Source organism: Adiantum capillus-veneris, chromosome 18 (assembly GCF_014529385.1).
Source record: "Adiantum capillus-veneris isolate H3 chromosome 18, ASM1452938v2, whole genome shotgun sequence".
Lineage (NCBI taxonomy): Eukaryota > Viridiplantae > Streptophyta > Polypodiopsida > Polypodiales > Pteridaceae > Adiantum > Adiantum capillus-veneris.
In genome coordinates this window covers 1,095,680-1,101,679 of record NC_140948.1, presented here as the reverse complement: position 1 = coordinate 1,101,679, position 6,000 = coordinate 1,095,680, and the positions used below count along the sequence as shown (strand labels likewise).

Genomic DNA, 6,000 nt, shown 5'->3' with positions numbered 1-6,000 from the left:
CTGGTAAGCAATAGGAAAAGGAGAAGGATAAAAGAAGAAGAGTGAGGTTAAGATTGGAGAGAAAGAGAGCTTCTTGCTAGAGAGAATAATGTTCAAAGGCAAGGGCAAGCTTTTCTCAAGATTAGGCAAAAGCTTTTACAAATCTAAGTGAAGTAGGAGACAAGGATTAAGGGGAGATGAAGCTCAAGATACCATAGCTAAGGCTATGTATGCATGCAAGGGAGGAGAGAACTAGGACTTAAATAAAGGAGAAGAATGAGTTTCTTGGAAGTCCATGGGGGTGGGGGGAATTTTATGGGTGAAGTGTAAGATATTTGTGTATTTTTTCAAAAGAGGATTCTTATATAGAAATGGACTCCAAAGCTCTTATAGATTTTAGTTTACTAGTTGAGCTAACAAATCCACTTAATTCTAATTTGAACTAGTTAAATATTTAATGTAACACATGCTTGTTCTTACACATCCTTACGATTCACATGATTTTTCTTACATCCCCTTACTCTTCACATGCTTTTTCTTACATCTCCTTACAATTCCTTACTCTATGACAAGTAGCATAATGTGGGTACTTTTGTAAGAAAGTAACATAATGGAGGTACTTTTGTAAGACAAGTAACATGATGGGGGTACTATTGTAAGAAAAGTATCATAATGGGGATACTTTTTGTAAGAAAAGCATTATAATGGGGGAACTTTTGTAAGAAAAGTATTTTCTTATATGAAAGAAGAAAAGAGTCAATCAAGTGAGAGGATTTTTTTATTATCAGAAAAAATTTAAAAGTGGACTCCTAATTTTGTATAGAATCCAATTTTGAGTTATGCCAAGTCCATAAGAGGCTTTTCCCATACTTCTCTTGTTAATAAAATCCGATTTTGAGTTGTGCCAAGTGATCCATAGGAGGATTTTCCCATACTTCTCTTGCAATATCTAAAACTACTAAATAAGTGTGGTGCTTCTGAATGCATCAAGATATAATCATTGATTTGGTAGTGTAAGAGAGTTCGAGAGGGACTTTACAGAAGGCTTACATTGTAAAGTCACATGTGATACAATATCTAAAACTACTAAATAAGTGTAGTGATTTTGAATGCATCAAGTTATAGTCATTGATTTGGTAGTGTAGGAGAGTTCGAGAGGGACTTTACATAAGGCTTACATTGTAAAGTCACATGTGATACAATAGAGAGCCATTTCTCTACAAATATTATAGTAAATGTAGTAAAAATGTTCATCAATGCTATACTAAACACAACACGGTTTCCAATAGCCTAACTAAACATCTTGACAATGTTTATCTACCTAGATGAAAAACATCGATGGTGCCACATGCCCTCAAAAGAGAAGCCTAGACTCCACATTCTCTGAAAATAATCCAAAGCTTTCTCACCCTCCAAGAGATTATGTTCATAACTTGTGCTTTCAAAAGTGAACCACAATTACTATACATGTTTTTTCTACCAAACATGACATTGTTTATCACCTAACTAAGTAGTGCACAAACCATTGCTTCATACCGATCTATAGCTTGCACCACTTCATTTGTAGAAAGATGATTCAGTTTTGGTTGCACCCATTGGGTATTGCAATGCGGATGATTTTTGCCTCTGCATACTCCTTTGCCTTACCAGAAATTAGAAGGCGGAGAAAAACTCATGTCCCTACAGCTCTATAAAATAAAATACAAAAAACAAAGACCTCATCGACAACTAAAAAATAAAAAGTGAGCAAGAAGAGCATAGTTACCTCTTTAATCAAATGATGTGTTATCTATGGATTGGATTTTAGTATCAAAAATAGATGGCTCATGCACATTATAATGTCTTGAAAGAGCTAGAGTGTGCACCTGGTCAAGGTTGTAGGAGGTAGCTCCATAAGTAGGTCAAGATCTTGACCTCTCACTGACATTGTCATTGCCAACCAGCTCCAAAGAGGCAGCCATGGTATGCTACCGTTGGTATGCTCTACGTGTTTGTCATGTACAAAAAAGAAAACAAGTTGAGAGAAAAGAAGATCAAGTGCATCTGCCATCCTCTTATTCCTTGCATTTACTAATGTGGTTGTGATGCCTTTACTCCTTGGATCTTTCTAACATTGACATGGATACCTTTTGAGGCATCACCATATGCTACAGTTGGTATGCTCTATGCTCCATGTCTCTTGTCTTTCTTGTCACACCCATTCGATACATAGGAGCAAAGTCTAAGTTGGCTCCCATGTCATCACCATTTTGCTTATGTTGGTGGGCAACCCCCTAAGCCGCCCTTCCCTCATCCATATGAAGAAAATAGGGCATGATTGGTTGAGGGTGTTGCACATGACCTGATGGATACCACCCTCTTTGATATCATTGATCGAAAATGCGTCGAGCAATGAAAAAATTTTGGCCCACTAATAAGCTCACACTTGTTTGTTGGACGTGTGTGAAGCTGCCCTAAGTCTCAAAAACATCAAAAGAAAAATTTTGAAATCCGATGAGAAGCAATATGCACCCAAAATAAGAGCTACGTTTTCTTGATATTCTCTCTCTCTCTCTCTCTCTCTCTCTCTCTCTCTCCTCAAAACTTCCTAGTTCTTGAATCTTCTTGATCTTGCATGACCCGTGTTTTTGTTGCCAAGCACTCATGGAATCTGTTGCTTCTCCTACTCGCACAGATGTTCCTATAATTTTGTTTGTCAATTCTCCTTTAGCATCGTGCATCACAGCTTTGGAAGAACTTCCAAGCACATACACTTGAGAGGCCATTACATTTTGAGTTTAGGAGTACGGAAGTTGAGCCCTTTCATCAGGAGTGGCTCGGTGAGTTCTTGAAAAGTGAGGTAAAGGTCCAAGCCAAAAGACCTTGCTTGCCTCCAAAGTTCGTGCTCGAAGAAGGATCTCCACTGAAGTGGCTCGACGAGTTCTTGAAAAGTGAGGTAAAGGTCCAAGCCAAAAGACCTTACCTGGCTCCAAAGTTTGTGCTCGAAGAAGTTTCTCCACAGAAGCTGCAGCTAAAAGACATAAGGGGAACAAGGAGCTTAGGGAGTTGATAAGGGGGCAGAGTGAACAAGGAGCTTAGGGATTTGAAGGATCTTGTCTGTGAGATTCTTTCCTTAAAGGGATTATTGCTATCAATGCAGGCAGCAAACCCCACCCTCTACATTCCTCTTGCTCTCAACTGGGAGTTGGCGGTGGTCAACATGATACATTCATATGTCCAAACCTTGGATGGCCTTGTGAGCCATTTAGTAAGCACAAAGTCGGATCATTTGCAGCTCGTCTCGTCGGCAATCACGGCCTTTGGCCGAGGAAGAAGTTGTATGGGCATTACTTATACAAATCTATGGTGGGTGCTCTATAACCAAGTAAGTACTGTATAAACATGATTTTCTGATTCAAGTGTTTTTTCACTGAAGCTAGGGGTGGAGATCCCCCCTCCAAACCCCTCTAGTCTACATTACACAATTGTCAAGGCGAGTTCCTTCAAAGTTAGTCAATAACATTGATGTCCCTAACTTGATGCTTCATACAGAATTGAAAGTCGTCCCTTGTATGAAACCAACACAGGTATTTGACCTTAGGATGATGCTTGCGTGTTATCTTTCTATTTTCAAAGATCTTTGTATTGAGACTTTTTTGAGCGTCTCGTGAAGTTTGAGAGAGGTGGGAGATGGATAAATGACCTAAACCTCATCAAGGAGGCCTTCCTTCTTGACGATTCCCTCTCTATCAAGCAATTACAACTAATGAGAGATATATTGGTGGACATTCTTGAGCATCTGGACAATCTTGGGCCTATGCGCCCTTTGAGGCCGCTTGTGGAAGGGTTTTGCGACTACTTATTTTGGGGTAGTCGATAGGGATATGAATAAGCCAATAGGGTGGAAGATTGATGAGGACACAGGAAACACCGACCTTTTGGGTCGATCCCCAAGGAATTTTCTATTATAGTCGAGTGGATGGGCACCTATACACATCCACCCCCGAGGGTGCATTGGTTCGATACGATCCACTGTTGCCTTTGAGTCTCTTGATATGTGATAGATTTTCTTGCTTCTCATAGTAGTTAAAAGTTTAGGTCTAGCTTTAACCAAACTCTAAGGGTGTTTCTCTTAGCTTTCATCAAACTCTAGGGTTGTTTTTCATATCAGATCAGTGTTCGATTTTCTTCCTAACATTAATGACACTATTTTTTGGTTCCAAATATTTGATGTATCATGTGAAACAAATTGCTATCTATCTTATTGATAAGAATCAGTTTCTGACTTTGTCATTATCCTTGATGAGCACCTTTGTTGGCAACTTTAAGTCTTCCTATTTTGGTTTTTTGAGAAATGTTGATGTGAAATTTTGCAATATTAATTGGCAGCTATAGTAATGTCAATTTTTACAACAATACTCTAGAAAGTTTGTCAGTTATGCAATATAATAGATTTGACCAAAAACAGGGTGATAGTATGGCCTTCAATCACCAAATAGAAGAAATAGACATGTTGAGGAATGGCTTTTCTTGATTTTGAAGGCCCCACCAAAAGCCTTTAAATGAAATTCATGCAAATTTTTTGTTCCATTTATGATTGGTGGGATAGATGGCATTTTATGATCTTGTTTCCTCCTAGAAGTGGCTCTCTATGATGTTCTTACGATTATTTATCGTGCCATTTGGACATGACAATGAGTAGGTCACTTTTAACTCCCGTCGTCTTTAGTTTCTTATGAAGGTGTTCAAAAGTGAGCTTTGGTTGGTGTTGTTTTCAACAAGTCCAAAGAGGTCAAAAAGATCAATAAACATCCTATAAAATCTCCACTTATATCTGCTTAGTTGATGCAACCCAAAGATTCTTTGGGATCAACTAATTATTGCACCTTTCTTGTTTGGGTTATCTTTCAGATATTGTGTACAAATTGAAGTTTTCTCCGGTCTCATTTTTTGAGGTCTAACTCTTGACTAGCAAACAATAAAAGAAATGGGCTAGCGAGATTCCACCAATCAGTGATTGTCACATAATCAACTGTTAATGGGATTCATAAGCCACTGCAAGCACAAATCTCATATTCAAGCCTATTATAGATACACACATACCATATGTCTATTTTAGCTTCATACACATTCCACGTTACAAAGAGGTCCTTCGGAAGCAGCAAACTGGAACATAATACACCATCATATCTGAACTGAGAAAGAAAGTATCTTTATAGCCATCTCATGGCAGTGCTCTCCATGGATGGAACAAGAAACAAACAGGGTGGGTCGTGAGGTAAAAAGACAAATAAAATGTATTTAATGAAGCGGCCATTGTAATAAGTAGCAGACTTGTAGTCCATGTCTGATGGACATGGCGCCTATCTGATCATTTCATAAGTCTATTTTTTTAATCCATTTAGATATGGGCATCATCATATGTGAACTGACGTACATCATTGGACGTGACCACCATGACCATTACAACCGCATATACTCATATAAGTTGTACACACACACATTGTACTGATGAACCTAGAGATTTGATGAGAGCCACATCCAGCAAAAAATCTATAATAGACAAACCTAGCTACTTGCAAGCAAACCTTTGCAATCCAAAAAGACACTAAGATGCACCCTCTCGAACACTAAGTACACCAGTTCGAGTGTTTTTCATGGTGGACCCCTTCTTCTTGCATTGCATCAAATCATTCAAAAGTTTCTATGTCGTTCTTGCATTGCATATGGCTTATTCAAGAGTCGATAAAAGATACCCCACGAGATGATAGAAGACTGAAAATTTATTGTAAACTTGCGGTCAATAGTTGACGCACTCAAATGAAATCTAGTCAAGGATATCTCCACCTTGATTTGGTATGGCCAATTAAATGAAGTGCCATTGTTATGTATGCCATGCTTTATATCCCATATGGGCTCGATGTGTTACTCAAGGGTAGAATAACACCTAAAAATACGATACATTATACATGTGACATGCGTCATGTCATTTTTAAAGACATGCTCTTCTACTATATACTAAACAAGGATGAGCCTCCATTT

At 38.4% G+C, this 6,000-nt stretch overlaps 1 protein-coding gene across 2 annotated transcripts in view; it reads left to right on the top strand.

Moving 5' to 3' along the window:
* Window positions 1-2,399: 2,399 nt before the first annotated feature.
* Window positions 2,400-6,000, top strand: part of LOC147435130 (uncharacterized) — a 45,337-nt gene continuing 41,736 nt past the window's right edge. Inside the window, exon 1 of one of the 2 annotated variants that reach the window (XM_086487894.1) lies at window positions 2,400-3,324. The gene's annotated coding sequence lies outside the window, so the exon portion shown is untranslated. Of the gene's footprint in view, window positions 3,344-6,000 lie in introns of both variants that reach the window. The other variant, XM_086487893.1, reaches the window with a different exon arrangement.